Genomic DNA, 18,141 nt, shown 5'->3' with positions numbered 1-18,141 from the left:
GCACCACAACATTCAGTGTGCATATATCTCTACATAGTGCACACAACATTGTGTGCAACATTCAGTGTGTCATATATCTCTGCAACATAGTGCACCACAACATTCAGTGTGTCATATATCTCTGCAACATAGTGCACCACAACATTCAGTGTGCCATATATCTCTGCAACATAGTGCACCACAACATTCAGTGTGTCATATATCTCTGCAACATAGTGCACCACAACATTCAGTGTGTAATATATGTTAACATTGATACATCACAGTACATAAGACAACAGTCGTGGGAGACGTCGTACTGGCCAGGTTGTGGCAGCCATCACCAAAATTCTTATTATCAGTAGATCGAATCATCCAGGTTGATAGTTTTTATTTTCATCACCGAGTTTTTTTTTTTTATCCATCTGTTGTGGTGAATGTTTCTTATGTCATTATTGAAGAGGTGAGAGAAGAGAGTATGAGAAAACTGAGAGAATTATTTAATAATTAATTCTAATTAAACTAAATGTTTATTAAGATAATTTATAAGAATATCTCTGTTTTAACTCCAAGTCTCTGAAGTTAATCACTTCTTCACATATTTATATCCTTTTCCAAAATATTTCATCAAAATATTGTAACCCTCATTCCAGTTTCTTAAGAAAATTTAAATAACATGATCAAGAATTTTCTTAATTTTCTTACACTATTCATATAGAACTCATTAATTTAAACAGTGGCGTGGGAGAGTGTAGATATGCTTATGAGAACGTGTACACATGTATATATATGTGTACGTAGTAGTGTGTTTGTAGTGATGTGTATGTGTACACATGTATGTATATATATGTGTACGTAGTAGTGTGTTTGTAGTGATGTGTATGTGTATGTGTACGTAGTGTGTGTTTGTAGTGATGTTTATGTGTAGATGAAAGTGAAAAGTAAACATCAGAAGAAAACTTGTATGAAATATATAATAATTCACAGTAAAGAAGAGCACAGTTCTGTGGTACAGCTGTCAGCCTGGCTGACTCTGCTGTCGGCCTCTGCTGTCGGCCTCTGCTGTCAGCCTGGCTGATTCTGCTGTCAGCCTGGCTGACTCTGCTGTCAGCCTCAGTGTCAACAGTTAGTCAGTCAGAATAAAAGAAATGAGTCAATAAGAAGAATAAAACTGGGAAATTTAGAATGTATTAAGATTGAAGTTTGTGAGGCAGTTGTAATAAAGTCCTGGAATACTTAATGATTTTGTTCATAATGTTTATAAAAGAAAAGGGAAAACTTTAAAGAATGTAATAATTATAATGGAATAAGACTGTTGACCATAAAGTGTGTGTCAGAAATATGATGGATGAAATGATGGAAAAGACAAAATATGCGTACCAAAGAAGAGTGTGAATTCTGAAAGGGAAATTAATATATGCATCAAGTGTAAACAATGAAATACCCAAGTGAAAAACACTTATATAAAGGGAAGCAACACTTAGGTGGATTTATAGGTTTGATAAAAATATACTAGAGTTAAAAATGTATTTAATCTTAGCAAATGTTTTGAGAGCAATAGTGTTGAATTAAGTTATAATATGCAAGAAAGACGGTAAAGATTTACACAAAAAACTTGGTGTTAGATAATGTTGTGTGATGTCACCTGTGGTCTTAAAGACGTTAGATAATGTTGTGTGATGTCACCTGTGGTCTTAAAGACGTGTGATGTCACCTGTGGTCTTAAAGACGTGTGATGTCACCTGTGGTCTTAAAGACGTGTGATGTCACCTGTGGTCTTAAAGACGTGTGAGTCACCTGTGGTCTTAAAGTGTGATGTCATTGTACTTTGCTCAGAAGACAGTATATACAGAGTAAGCCATCATGTAGACCAGGTGTCACTCTAAACACAGCTTTATTAACACATTATGTAAAACTCTGTATATACACACACACACATATATATGTGTGCGCGCATGTATGTATATATCCGACCTTCAAATTCATTTACGAAACACCAGAAATAGCTATTATTATAAATTTGTTATAGTTTTCATAGAGGAAATTTAGAGATTTGAATTTGATACTTTTTCATACATAATAACATGTACACATGACATTCGTGAACACACAAGAACAGGTACATATGACACCAATATACAATAACACGTAGATATTACATTCATTTATACAAAATAACATGTTACACACGACACACAGTCCTCCACTAGTGTCTCAAACGTGTTCATCTTTATATATTTACATATTTCACATAGAATGTCGCTCACAAACACATTTAAACTGCTAAATAAGTTAAAAAAAACTTGTTCTCAGTATAAATTCATAGTGTAACATAAGAGGAATTCCAAAATTGTAATTAATTAGCCCCCGAGGTGGCCGAGCTGTGTACGAGCTTCGTCTCGTCCAGCTGGTCTACGGTTCCAGGCTGTCTTGGTGGATGTAATTACTGGACGCAGTTTACTGTGTGTCCCCTCCAGTAATTCCACCTACCTGGACAGTCACTACCGTAGACCAGCTAGACAAGACCAAGTTTCCATTCAGCAAGGTCACTGAGGGTGGCAACCGCTGACTCTGGGGAAGTGGGGAAGGGAGTCCACTCAGTGACACAAGTGGATTCCTGGAGACACTGATCCGGGGAAGGCACCGCCGACCTTAGGTAAGTGGGGAAGGGGAAACATCCGGGAGCGAACGGATGGATTCCTGGATACATGAGCTTGGGGAAGGTTGTAGTTGAGGCTGACCTTAGGTAAGTGGGGAAGGGGAGACATCCGGGAGCGAACGGATGGATTCCTGGATACATAAACCTGGGAAAGGCATGAATACCAGCAGTTGAGGCTGACCTTGGGTAAGTGGTGAAGGGAAGACATCCGGCGGTAGACGGATCGATTCCTGGATACATGAACCTGGGTAAAGCAAGAATACCGCTGACTTTGGGGAAGTGGAGAAGGGATTTCCACCTGAGGTGACACCAAGTGGACTCCTGGAGACACTGATCCGGGGAAGGCACTGACCTAACTCGCTGACCTTAGGTAAGTGGGGAAGGGAAGACATCCGGGAGCGAGCGGATGGATTCCTGGATACATAAACTTGGGGAAGGTTGTTGTTGAGGCTAACCTTGGGTAAGTGGGGAAGGGGAGACATCTGGGAGCGAGCGGATGGATTCCTGGATACATGAACCTGGGGAAAGCATGAATACGTGCAGTTGAGGCTGACCTTGGGGAAGTGGGGAAGGGAAGACATCCGGCGGTAGACGGATCGATTCCTGGATACATGAACCTGGGTAAAGCAAGAATACCGCTGACTTTGGGGAAGTGGGGAAGGGATTCCACCTGAGGTGACACCAAGTGGACTCCTGGAGACACTGATCTGGGGAAGGCACTGACCTAACTCGCTGACCTTAGGTAAGTGGGGAAGGGAAGACATCCGGGAGCGAGCGGATGGATTCCTGGATACATAAACTTGGGGAAGGTTGTTGTTGAGGCTAACCTTGGGTAAGTGGGGAAGGGGAGACATCTGGGAGCGAGCGGATGGATTCCTGGATACATGAACCTGGGGAAAGCATGAATACATGCAGTTGAGGCTGACCTTGGGGAAGTGGGGAAGGGAAGACATCTGGCGGTAGACGGATGGTTTCCTGGATACATGAACCTGGGGTAGGCATGAATACAGGTTGGTGAGGCTGACCTTGGGAAAGTGAGAAAGGGGAAACATCCGGCGGCGGACGGATGAATTCCTGGATACATAACCCTAGGGAAGGCTGAGGCTGGAAGGCAGAGAGAGAGAGGCGAGGCTGACCTTAGGGAAGTGAGGAAGGGTAGACATCCGGGGGCCCACGGATGGATTCCTGGACACATGAACCTGGGGAAGGCGAGGGGGGGGGGCGGACCTTAAAGACGAACCACTGGCCTCCACGTGGCAAGGTCTGGTAACTCAGAGATAACTCTGAGGCTGACAGTGGTCGCAAATTATTAATGTTATTATAATTCAAGATTTGCTAATTTGGATTCAAAAGCGTCTACCAGGGTGGTATTATTTCCAATCCAGCCACTCTCATAGGAGCCACGGTAGTGTTCTTATTTTGTTCATTCACCGGAGTTAACATTAATAAAAATAACATTAATAAAAATATTGTTCTTATTTTTGATTAACACAACAGAGATAACATTGCAACAACTAGAAATGGCAGTAATATATGTTTGAGAGTCGTTGAGCGATGTGAAGATGACAGGTCTCCTGGGTACACATGTCTGGTACTCTAACATAACGTAGGTCATCTGGAAAAGACCCGGGCCGGGACAATACCGTGGGTGTTGCTGGAGTGAGACCCAACAGTTAGGTGTCTTCAATCAAAAACGTTTCGCCTACACAGTAGGCTTCTTCAGTTTAATATAGAGGCAGCAGCAGAGGCAGTGAATGTAAGGCTGATGTAATTATAATCATGCGTGATCCCAGAAAGGTATCCCCGTGATCCCAGAAAGGTATCCCCGTGATCCCAGAAAGGTATCCCCGTACTGCATAAACCTTATTGTTCATCTCTGTTGCTGTACATTTTTTCTTTGCTACTGTACTGCATTTCTGTACTGCACTCTACCGTTCTTTTGTTTTAATTTTCTGTACTGGTCGTCTCTGTTACTGTACTCATTCTTCTGTGTTACTGTACTGGTCTTCTCTGTTACTGTACTGGTCTTCTCTGTTACTGAACTATATTTGTTCTTCTGTGTGTCTGTACTGGTCTTCTGTGCTACCAGTGTCAGGGGAACGCCTTCCTATTGAACAAAAGAAAGGAAAAATAACAAATGAATAACTTGATGGATAATAATTATGTTTTTCTAAGGATTTTAATTAAAAATAAATAAAATAAATATTGGCCGCTGTGGTTCCAGTAGGATGTTGGGACATGAGAATCTTATGCCCAGGATGGTCTTCTGATGATGTTTTAGAAGAAATGGTGTTGGTTATCCTGGGTGGCGGTGTTCGTCCCATGTTCTGAAAATCCTGTCACTACTTGGTTGTATCACCACAATTCAGATTTTAGAGGTGAGGAGTCGTAATGTCCCACTACGTCCTGTAGACAGGGATCTTGCTCCAATTAACTAGCGTCTACCCTGGTTGACCAGGTCAGCAGCAGAGCTGATAATAAAGAAAACACTGGTTATATAAGTGTTAAATAAGTATGACAATGAAGAAAGACAAAGGCTGGTATTCTACTTCAATGTCATGACTTGTAACCAGGTAAATTAGTATCAATGAACAGAAATACTCCTTGTAGATCACCGTACCTGATCATGAGAAGAGTGGAGGTGAAGTTATTCTTCAAACTTCAACCCACACCAGGTAAGGTTAATACTACCAGGAATAGAAATTAAAGCAACTCAGACGCTAGGAACTGAAGTTTAGCCTCTGCCCACTAGATGGAAGAGTGGGCGGTAACACGCTAGTGGTTCCTGGGTGTCTGAACAACCATACCTCCCACTTTTTTAAGTTTTTTTTCCTCAAAATATCCCCTTTCCTAAACTTATAGTCGGAAGCAGTATGTTAAGTTACAGAGGGAAAAGTACTATGTACACCCTCGGTTCAGCCAATCTGAGAAGTGGTTTTCCGAGTCATATATATATATATGAACAACTTTAAACTTATAAGACTGGATAGCCCATCTTAAGAGTCGGCTACTTGAACCTTTGAAGTTTTCCAGGTACATCAGTGGCTTGCGATCTGTTTCAAGCACAAAGGGTTTTCCATATAAGTAGTAGTTGAACCCACTTACACCCCATACCAATGCATAACATTCCTTCTCCACAGTGGAGTAGTTTTCTTCCCTCGCAGAAGCTTCTTACTGGTGGAAGATATAGGGAAGTGAATCTCATCATAATACTGTAGTGGAACAGCCCCGAGTCCTGAATGGAAGGCATCCGTTTGGAGACAAAAGACTTTATTAATAACTGGTAATTTTAGAACAGGAGGATTGGAAAGTATTCTTTACTTTGTTCGAAGCTTTCTACAGCCTCTTCAGAACAAACAAGAGGTTCCTTTACATACTTTTTAAATAGTCTGTGAGAATGGAAGTCAGACCTTTTAAATTATGTACAAAAATTCTCTTTTGAAATTTACTGACCCAAGGAAACTTCTTAGCAATTTTGTTTTGTAGTTAGGAAGGAGCTTTCTAGAACTGCTTTCGTCTTGTTAGGAAGAGGTGATAAATTACTGTCAGAAATAATAAACCCGAGGTATTGTACTTTGAAATAGCCAAGAAAACACTTCTGTGGTTTGATTGTAAGGCAATGAGCTCTTAGTCTTTTTAAAACCAGCGACAGTGTAGTAAGATGATCCTCCCAGACATAAATCATGATGTAAATATTATCGAAATACACTGAAACATTCTTGAGGTCAGAAAGGAATATTCTCATAAGCCGGATATACGTGGCACACGCGGTGACCAAGCCGTAAGGCACTGTGCGATATTGCATTAGTCCTTTATGAGTAGGGAAAGCCGTTTAGAGTCTGGGTGTAATGACACTTGATGGTACGCTTGTGAGATGTCTAATTCAGAGAAAAATTTACAGTCATGGAATTCATACAAGTCATGATCGATTACTGACATGGGTTCAACGTCCCATTTAGTGATAACATTTAATAACGAAAATCTTGAGCCAGTCGGTAAGAATTGTCTGATTTCTTAACCATGACAACTGCTGAACAGAAAGCTGATTTAGAAGGTTCAATGATATTTAACTTTAAGAGTTTGTCAACTTCGTTATCAAATGTTTTCCGTAAGTGAACCGCAACAGGATAGATTTTCCGTCTTACTGGTTCATGAGCTGACAATTGAATCTTGTGTACAACGGTAGTGGTAAGTCCTGGGATCTCTGTGAATATGTCAGAAAAGGTATTTACTATGGCATTTACTTGAGGCTTTTGTTTAGTAGATAGTTCACTCTTGATTTTGATGTTTGAGTTATTAGTTGGAGAATCAACAGTTAAGATATCTAGTAGTTCCTTCGATTCTGTGCGAGACTAGTGATCTATAATACAAACTTTACATTCACGAGAATCAAGACTGTTAGACAAAATATCTTCATCGAAGGAGTTTCAACGAAGAATAACTTCTCTACGGTGGAACAGTTCCAAAATATTGACATGTTACATTCGTTCTTTACCCTTGACATCCAAGAGATAATCTACCTTATTACAGAACTTTACTATTTTATTCGGTCCGCTCCAGGAAATTAACAATTTGTTGGATTTATCTGGTAAAAGAACTAAAACTTCATCGCCAATATTAAATTTACGCTTGACTCTTTTGGTCAATATAGGTCTTGTATGTTTCCATGGAAATATTCAAGTTCTTGACAACTAAATCAGCGGTTTCTTCTAATCTTTCTCTCAGATCTAAAAAGAACTGATAAGTGCTTTGAACTTCAGGTTTAATATCTTTGGACCACAGTTCATTCAAGATAAATAGAGGTTCACGAGCTTGTCTCCCATAAAGCAATTCGAAAGGGGAATATCCAAGTGAATCACTTGGAATCTCACGCATTACAAAGAGCACATGGTAGATAACTTTACCAGTCAGTTGGCTTAAGGAAACAAAGTTTCTTTAATATTGACTTTAGGATAGCATGTTGTCATTCCACTCTTCCGTTACAATTTGGATGTAACGGAGGTTTAACACCCACAAGTTGATAAACTTGATCCATTAATTCAGAAGTAAATTGTGTTCCTTGATCAGAAAGAATTTCCCTGGGTATACCTACCCGTGAAAAAATAGTCACTTTTCTGCAACTTCTACTGACGTACCGCTTCTGGGAAGCTAGACGCAATGCCAGTCATAGTCAAGATGTATTTATGACCTCCTGATGAACCAGAAGTGATACGACCAACTCTATCCACTGCAACCCTAGCAAATGGGACTGAGTAAATCGGCATTATTACCATAGAAACTCTCATAGTTCTTCCAATTTGTGAGGAAAGCTAACATAATTTAATTTAATTTAATAATTTTATACCGTGAAGAATCTAAGTTAGGGAAAAGCTTACTAGAGATAACAATACAGGAACATCCAGTATCTCTAAGAATTGGCGAAACATTCATTCCATTAAGAGTACCTTCACTAAAAGCTGCGTTAATATTAGCTTCAGTGAAACACTTCCCGATATTCTCACGCTTCCTCTTGGCACATTCTTGACGTTTATGTCCAAATTCATTACAGATGAAAGATATCATCGTGAAGTCCGTGGAATTCTTAGGCACAAAGGTTTAGGGCCCCTCAGTTTGCTGAGGCACAACAGATTTATATCTGCTACGGTCCTTGGGGTAGTTATTATGCTCACACACACATATACGGTCCTTGGGGTAGTTATTATGCTCACACACACATATACGGTCCTTGGGGTAGTTATTATGCTCACACACACATATACGGTCCTTGGGGTAGTTATTATGCTCACACACACATATATGGTCCTTGGGGTAGTTATTATGCTCACACACACATATACGGTCCGTGGGGTAGTTATGCGCACACATATATATATGTCTGGGACTTGTGCCATTTCCGAAGATGTGTGACCATTTTGTTCTTTCATAAATATTTGTAAATGAAAGGTTACAGACGAAATGGCCTTGATCCCTTTCCACCCAAGGTGTGGGTGGTAGTAACACCATACCCATGGTGTGGGTGGTAGTAACACCATACCCATGGTGTGGGTGGTAGTAACACCATACCCATGGTGTGGGTGGTAGTAACACCATACCCATGGTGTGGGTGGTAGTAACACCATACCCATGGTGTGGGTGGTAGTAACACCATACCCATGGTGTGGGTGGTAGTAACACCATACCCATGGTGTGGGTGGTAGTAACACCATACCCATGGTGTGGGTGGTAGTAACACAATACCCATGGTGTGGGTGGTAGTAACACCATACCCATGGTGTGGGTGGTAGTAACACCATACCCAAGGTGTGGGTGGTAGTAACACCATACCCAAGGTGTGGGTGGTAGTAACACCATACCCAAGGTGTGGGTGGTAGTAACACCATACCCAAGGTGTGGGTGGTAGTAACACCATACCCATGGTGTGGGTGGTAGTAACACCATACCCAAGGTGTGGGTGGTAGTAACACCATACCCAAGGTGTGGGTGGTAGTAACACCATACCCAAGGTGTGGGTGGTAGTAACACCATACCCATGGTGTGGGTGGTAGTAACACCATACCCATGGTGTGGGTGGTAGTAACACCATACCCATGGTGTGGGTGGTAGTAACACCATACCCATGTGGGTGGTAGTAACACCATACCCAAGGTGTGGGTGGTAGTAACACCATACCCATGGTGTGGGTGGTAGTAACACCATACCCATGGTGTGGGTGGTAGTAACACCATACCCATGGTGTGGGTGGTAGTAACACCATACCCAAGGTGTGGGTGGTAGTAACACCATACCATGGTGTGGGTGGTAGTAACACCATACCCATGGTGTGGGTGGTAGTAACACCATACCCAAGGTGTGGGTGGTAGAAACACCATACCCAAGGTGTGGGTGGTAGTAACACCATACCCATGGTGTGGGTGGTAGCAACACCATACCCATGGTGTGGGTGGTAGTAACACCATACCATGGTGTGGGTGGTAGTAACACCATACCCATGGTGTGGGTGGTAGTAACACCATACCAAGGTGTGGGTGGTAGTAACACCATACCCATGGTGTGGGTGGTAGTAACACCATACCCATGGTGTGGGTGGTAGTAACACCATACCCATGGTGTGGGTGGTAGGGTGGTAGTAACACCATACCCATGGTGTGGGTGGTAGTAACACCATACCCATGGTGTGGGTGGTAGTAACACCATACCCATGGTGTGGGTGGTAGTAACACCATACCCATGGTGTGGGTGGTAGTAACACCATACCCATGGTGTGGGTGGTAGTAACACCATACCCATGGTGTGGGTGGTAGTAACACCATACCCATGGTGTGGGTGGTAGTAACACCATACCCATGGTGTGGGTGGTAGTAACACCATACCCATGGTGTGGGTGGTAGTAACACCATACCCATGGTGTGGGTGGTAGTAACACCATACCCAAGGTGTGGGTGGTAGTAACACCATACCCATGGTGTGGGTGGTAGTAACACCATACCCATGGTGTGGGTGGTAGTAACACCATACCCATGGTGTGGGTGGTAGTAACACCATACCCATGGTGTGGGTGGTAGTAACACCATACCCATGGTGTGGGTGGTAGTAACACCATACCCATGGTGTGGGTGGTAGTAACACCATACCCAAGGTGTGGGTGGTAGTAACACCATACCCAAGGTGTGGGTGGTAGTAACACCATACCCAAGGTGTGGGTGGTAGTAACACCATACCCATGGTGTGGGTGGTAGTAACACCATACCCATGGTGTGGGTGGTAGTAACACCATACCCAAGGTGTGGGTGGTAGTAACACCATACCCATGGTGTGGGTGGTAGTAACACCATACCCAAGGTGTGGGTGGTAGTAACACCATACCCAAGGTGTGGGTGGTAGTAACACCATACCCATGGTGTGGGTGGTAGTAACACCATACCCAAGGTGTGGGTGGTAGTAACACCATACCCAAGGTGTGGGTGGTAGTAACACCATACCCAAGGTGTGGGTGGTAGTAACACCATACCCAAGGTGTGGGTGGTAGTAACACCATACCCAAGGTGTGGGTGGTAGTAACACCATACCCATGGTGTGGGTGGTAGTAACACCATACCCAAGGTGTGGGTGGTAGTAACACCATACCCATGGTGTGGGTGGTAGTAACACCATACCCAAGGTGTGGGTGGTAGTAACACCATACCCATGGTGTGGGTGGTAGTAACACCATACCCATGGTGTGGGTGGTAGTAACACCATACCATACCCATGGTGTGGGTGGTAGTAACACCATACCCATGGTGTGGGTGGTAGTAACACCATACCCATGGTGTGGGTGGTAGTAACACCATACCCATGGTGTGGGTGGTAGTAACACCATACCCATGGTGTGGGTGGTAGTAACACCATACCCAAGGTGTGGGTGGTAGTAACACCATACCCAAGGTGTGGGTGGTAGTAACACCATACCCATGGTGTGGGTGGTAGTAACACCATACCCATGGTGTGGGTGGTAGTAACACCATACCCATGGTGTGGGTGGTAGTAACACCATACCCAAGGTGTGGGTGGTAGTAACACCATACCCATGGTGTGGGTGGTAGTAACACCATACCCATGGTGTGGGTGGTAGTAACACCATACCCATGGTGTGGGTGGTAGTAACACCATACCCATGGTGTGGGTGGTAGTAACACCATACCCAAGGTGTGGGTGGTAGTAACACCATACCCAAGGTGTGGGTGGTAGTAACACCATACCCAAGGTGTGGGTGGTAGTAACACCATACCCAAGGTGTGGGTGGTAGTAACACCATACCCAAGGTGTGGGTGGTAGTAACACCATACCCAAGGTGTGGGTGGTAGTAACACCATACCCAAGGTGTGGGTGGTAGTAACACCATACCCAAGGTGTGGGTGGTAGTAACACCATACCCATGGTGTGGGTGGTAGTAACACCATACCCAAGGTGTGGGTGGTAGTAACACCATACCCAAGGTGTGGGTGGTAGTAACACCATACCCAAGGTGTGGGTGGTAGTAACACCATACCCATGGTGTGGGTGGTAGTAACACCATACCCATGGTGTGGGTGGTAGTAACACCATACCCATGGTGTGGGTGGTAGTAACACCATACCCAAGGTGTGGGTGGTAGTAACACCATACCCAAGGTGTGGGTGGTAGTAACACCATACCCATGGTGTGGGTGGTAGTAACACCATACCCATGGTGTGGGTGGTAGTAACACCATACCCATGGTGTGGGTGGTAGTAACACCATACCCAAGGTGTGGGTGGTAGTAACACCATACCCATGGTGTGGGTGGTAGTAACACCATACCCATGGTGTGGGTGGTAGTAACACCATACCCAAGGTGTGGGTGGTAGAAACACCATACCCAAGGTGTGGGTGGTAGTAACACCATACCCATGGTGTGGGTGGTAGCAACACCATACCCATGGTGTGAGTGGTAGTAACACCATACCATGGTGTGGGTGGTAGTAACACCATACCCATGGTGTGGGTGGTAGTAACACCATACCAAGGTGTGGGTGGTAGTAACACCATACCCATGGTGTGGGTGGTAGTAACACCATACCCATGGTGTGGGTGGTAGTAACACCATACCAAGGTGTGGGTGGTAGTAACACCATACCATGGTGTGGGTGGTAGTAACACCATACCCATGGTGTGGGTGGTAGTAACACCATACCCATGGTGTGGGTGGTAGTAACACCATACCATGGTGTGGGTGGTAGTAACACCATACCATGGTGTGGGTGGTAGTAACACCATACCATGGTGTGGGTGGTAGTAACACCATACCATGGTGTGGGTGGTAGTAACACCATACCCATGGTGTGGGTGGTAGTAACACCATACCATGGTGTGGGTGGTAGTAACACCATACCCATGGTGTGGGTGGTAGTAACACCATACCATGGTGTGGGTGGTAGTAACACCATACCCATGGTGTGGGTGGTAGTAACACCATACCATGGTGTGGGTTTTAGTAACACCATAACGACATATAAAATACTGACAGGAATTAACGAGGTGGACAGAGACAGAATGTTCCAGAGATGGGACACAGCAACAAGGGAACACAGTTGAATGTTGAAGACACAGATGAATCACAGGCATGTTAGGAAGTATTTCTTCAGCCACAGAGTAGTCAGGAAGTGGGATAGTTTGGGAAGTGATGTAGCAGAGCTTTAAGCAGAGGTATGATAAAGTTCATGGTTCAGTTAGAGTGACCCAGTAGCGACCAGTGAAAGGGCGGGGCCAGGAGCTATGTGTCGACCCCTGCAACCACAACTAGGTGAGCGCACACACACACACACACACACACACACACACACACACACACACACACACACACACACACACAGAGGTATGATAAAGCTCACGGCTCAGGGAGAGTGACCTAGTAGCGATCAGTGAAGAGGCGGGGCCAGGAGCTCGGACTCGACCCCCGCAACCTCAACTAGGTGAGTACAACTAGGTGAGTACACACACACACACACACACACACACACACACACACACACACACACACACACACACGCACGCACAAACAAAAATGATAATGCTTTATTTGCAGTAAGCAAAGTCAAGGTATTTGACATTTTCCGAGTGAGACATTTCTGAATTCATTAATTTTCTATCATTCCAGTACATGAAGACGCAAGGTTTGACATTCGTCTATCTGGCAAAGATTACATTTCGTTTGGTCTACATCTGGTGGTGGTGATTTAATCTGCCAAAGATACCTGTAACCCAGCCGGAGCCGGGAAGTAGTGACAGCCGGAGCCGGGAAGTAGTGACATCCAAGAGTCTGCTTATTTAGTTGGATGCACCATAGACATGTGGCTTCTCCTGCATGATAGAATGATGACATATAGACTGACTGGTGTCAGTCTCCCTCAGTCTTAAGTCAGTAAAGATCATTTTAAGTTCTTTTCGTATTATTGTTCTCAAACTGCTAACTGACAACCTTCTCTGAAGGCATATAACTTGGTCAGTTCATCAGTTCTGTCATTCTTCTGAAAACCAACGTGAGATGAAATACAGAAGTTTACGTCTAATATTAAATATATTTGATTTAAGGATACTTCGTAAGGAAATTTGCAGAACTTTGAAAAATATTGACTCAAGCATAAATAATAAGCTTTAGTTCACGTTTGATGACTGAATATTGATATTTGACAACTTGACTGAGCCATGAAGCTGTGACAGTTTGACAACCAGCACAACTGCTGTTATGACTAAGTCAGCACTGCTGTGTCATGACTGTCAGTACTGCTATGTCATGACTGTTAGCACTGCTATGTCATGACTGTTAGCACTGCTATGTCATGACTGTTAGCACTGCTGTGTCATGACTATCAGTACTGCTAAGTCATGACTATCAGTACTGCTATGTTATGACTATCAGTACTGCTATGTCATGACTATCAGTACTGCTATGTCATGACTATCAGTACTGCTAGGTCATGACTGTGTCAGTAATGCTGTGTCATGACTGTTAGCACTGCTATGTCATGACTGTTAGCACTGCTGTGTCATGACTGTTAGCACTGCTATGTCATGACTGTTAGCACTGCTGTGTCATGACTATCAGTACTGCTAAGTCATGACTATCAGTACTGCTATGTCATGACTATCAGTACTGCTATGTCATGACTATCAGTACTGCTAGGTCATGACTGTCAGCATGGTGTCAGCACTGTTGTCATGACTGTGTCAGCACTGTTGTGTCATGACTGTGTCAGCACTGTTGTGTCATGACTGTCAGCACTGTTGTGTCATGACTGTGTCAGCACTGTTGTGTCATGACTGTGTCAGCACTGTTGTGTCATGACTGTGTCAGCACTGTTGTGTCATGACTGTGTCAGCACTGTTGTGTCATGACTGTGTCAGCACTGTTGTGTCATGACTGTGTCAGCACTGTTGTGTCATGACTGTGTCAGCACTGTTGTGTCATGACTGTGTCAGCACTGTTGTGTCATGACTGTCAGCACTGTTGTGTCATGACTGTGTCAGCACTGTTGTGTCATGACTGTGTCAGCACTGTTGTGTCATGACTGACAGCACTGTTGTGTCATGACTGTGTCAGCACTGTTGTGTCATGACTGTCAGCACTGTTGTGGCATGACTGTCAGCACTGTTGTGTCATGACTATGTCGGCACTGCTGTGTCATAGCGGTGTCAGTACTGTTTTGGCATGACTGTCAGCACTGCTATGTCATGATTGTGTCAGTGCTGCTGTGTCATGACTGTGTCAACACTGCTGTGTCATGATTATGTCAGCACTGTGTCACGATGCCTAAAACTGTAATGATACAAATAAGGTACATTTGAACCTTATATGTATCATTACAGTTTTATGTATCGTTGTGCATAGAAACACTAGACAAAGATCATACCATAAATACATACATCACACTGTTATACATAGAAACACTAGACAAAGATCACACCATAAATACATACATCACACTGTTATACATAGAAACACTAGACAAAGATCATACCATAAATACATACATCACACTGTTATACATAGAAACACTAGACAAAGATCTCACCATAAATACATACATCACACTGTTATACATAGAAACACTAGACAAAGATCTCACCATAAATACATACATCACACTGTTATACATAGAAACACTAGACAAAGATCTCACCATAAATACATACATCACTCTGTTATACATAGAAACACTAGACAAAGATCACACCATAAATACATACATCACACTGTTATACATAGAAACACTAGACAAAGATCACACCATAAATACATACATCACACTGTTATACATAGAAACACTAGACAAAGATCTCACCATAAATACATACATCACTCTGTTATACATAGAAACACCATAAATGCTTCGCTCATATACAAACAAACACACACACACACACACAATATATATATATATATATATATATATATATATATATATATATATATATATATATATATATATATATATATATATATATATATATATATATATATATATATATTTATTATTATCACACCGGCCGATTCCCACCAAGGCAGGGTGGCCCGAAAAAGAAAAACTTTCACCATCATTCACTCCATCACTGTCTTGCCAGAAGGGTGCTTTACACTACAGTTTTTAAACTGCAACATTAACACCCCTCCTTCAGAGTGCAGGCACTGTACTTCCCATCTCCAGAACTCAAGTCCGGCCTGCCGGTTTCCCTGAATCCCTTCATAAATGTTACTTTGCTCACACTCCAACAGCACGTCAAGTATTAAAAACCATTTGTCTCCATTCACTCCTATCAAACACGCTCACGCATGCCTGCTGGAAGTCCAAGCCCCTCGCACACAAAACCTCCTTTACCCCCTCCCTCCAACCCTTCCTAGGCCGACCCCTACCCCGCCTTCCTTCCACTACAGACTGATACACTCTTGAAGTCATTCTGTTTCGCTCCATTCTCTCTACATGTCCGAACCACCTCAATAACCCTTCCTCAGCCCTCTGGACAACAGTTTTGGTAATCCCGCACCTCCTCCTAACTTCCAAACTACTAATTCTCTGCATTATATTCACACCACACATTGCCCTCAGACATGACATCTCCACTGCCTCCAGCCTTCTCCTCGCTGCAACATTCATCACCCACGCTTCACACCCATATAAGAGCGTTGGTAAAACTATACTCTCATACATTCCCCTCTTTGCCTCCAAGGACAAAGTTCTTTGTCTCCACAGACTCCTAAGTGCACCACTCACTCTTTTTCCCTCATCAATTCTATGATTCACCTCATCTTTCATAGACCCATCCGCTGACACGTCCACTCCCAAATATCTGAATACGTTCACCTCCTCCATACTCTCTCCCTCCAATCTGATATTCAATCTTTCATCACCTAATCTTTTTGTTATCCTCATAACCTTACTCTTTCCTGTATTCACCTTTAATTTTCTTCTTTTGCACACCCTACCAAATTCATCCACCAATCTCTGCAACTTCTCTTCAGAATCTCCCAAGAGCACAGTGTCATCAGCAAAGAGCAGCTGTGACAACTCCCACTTTGTGTGTGATTCTTTATCTTTTAACTCCACGCCTCTTGCCAAGACCCTCGCATTTACTTCTCTTACAACCCCATCTATAAATATATTAAACAACCACGGTGACATCACACATCCTTGTCTAAGGCCTACTTTTACTGGGAAAAAATTTCCCTCTTTCCTACATACTCTAACTTGAGCCTCACTATCCTCGTAAAAACTCTTCACTGCTTTCAGTAACCTACCTCCTACACCATACACTTGCAACATCTGCCACATTGCCCCCCTATCCACCCTGTCATACGCCTTTTCCAAATCCATAAATGCCACAAAGACCTCTTTAGCCTTATCTAAATACTGTTCACTTATATGTTTCACTGTAAACACCTGGTCCACACACCCCCTACCTTTCCTAAAGCCTCCTTGTTCATCTGCTATCCTATTCTCCGTCTTACTCTTAATTCTTTCAATTATAACTCTACCATACACTTTACCAGGTACACTCAACAGACTTATCCCCCTATAATTTTTGCACTCTCTTTTATCCCCTTTGCCTTTATACAAAGGAACTATGCATGCTCTCTGCCAATCCCTAGGTACCTTACCCTCTTCCATACATTTATTAAATAATTGCACCAACCACTCCAAAACTATATCCCCACCTGCTTTTAACATTTCTATCTTTATCCCATCAATCCCGGCTGCCTTACCCCCTTTCATTTTACCTACTGCCTCACGAACTTCCCCCACACTCACAACTGGCTCTTCCTCACTCCTACAAGATGTTATTCCTCCTTGCCCTATACACGAAATCACAGCTTCCCTATCTTCATCAACATTTAACAATTCCTCAAAATATTCCTTCCATCTTCCCAATACCTCTAACTCTCCATTTAATAACTCTCCTCTCCTATTTTTAACTGACAAATCAATTTGTTCTCTAGGCTTTCTTAACTTGTTAATCTCACTCCAAAACTTTTTCTTATTTTCAACAAAATTTGTTGATAACATCTCACCCACTCTCTCATATATATATATATATATATATATATATATATATATATATATATATATATATATATATATATATATATATATATATATATATATATATATATATATATATATATATATACATACATACATACATACAATTTAAATTAAGGAATTAAATACTATGATATATAAATAGAAGGATAAAATTTAAAATAATTGGCCTCTCCATGGTGGTGTAACCGGACGGTACGAGTCTAGCCGGGTGGATGTATTTACAAAGCACAGATTCTGTGTGTCCCTCTCTGTAATCACATCTGTCTGTACATAATGATATTAAAACATTTGTTCTAATATCATATATGGGTAATGTTCCATGGTGAGGCTACATTTGAAGAGTTAAGTTCCTCTTTGAGGAAATGCTGTGTTTGGGGTTCACAGCTCTCAACGTCCCCCTCAAATGCT

General features: G+C 42.7%; 1 long non-coding RNA gene across 1 annotated transcript; it reads left to right on the top strand.

The window, feature by feature from the left end:
• The first annotated feature begins 4,122 nt into the window (after positions 1-4,122).
• LOC138853368 (uncharacterized) lies at positions 4,123-5,116 on the top strand. The gene is made up of 2 exons (XR_011392560.1): positions 4,123-4,435; positions 4,480-5,116. It is a non-coding gene; the product is annotated as an uncharacterized lncRNA (long non-coding RNA).
• Positions 5,117-18,141: the final 13,025 nt, after the last annotated feature.

Source organism: Cherax quadricarinatus, chromosome 29 (genome assembly GCF_038502225.1).
Source record: "Cherax quadricarinatus isolate ZL_2023a chromosome 29, ASM3850222v1, whole genome shotgun sequence".
In the NCBI taxonomy this organism is placed as follows: Eukaryota; Metazoa; Arthropoda; class Malacostraca; order Decapoda; family Parastacidae; genus Cherax; species Cherax quadricarinatus.
The sequence above is the reverse complement of the archived record's forward strand: the minus strand, read 5'-3'. Positions and strand labels throughout refer to the sequence as shown.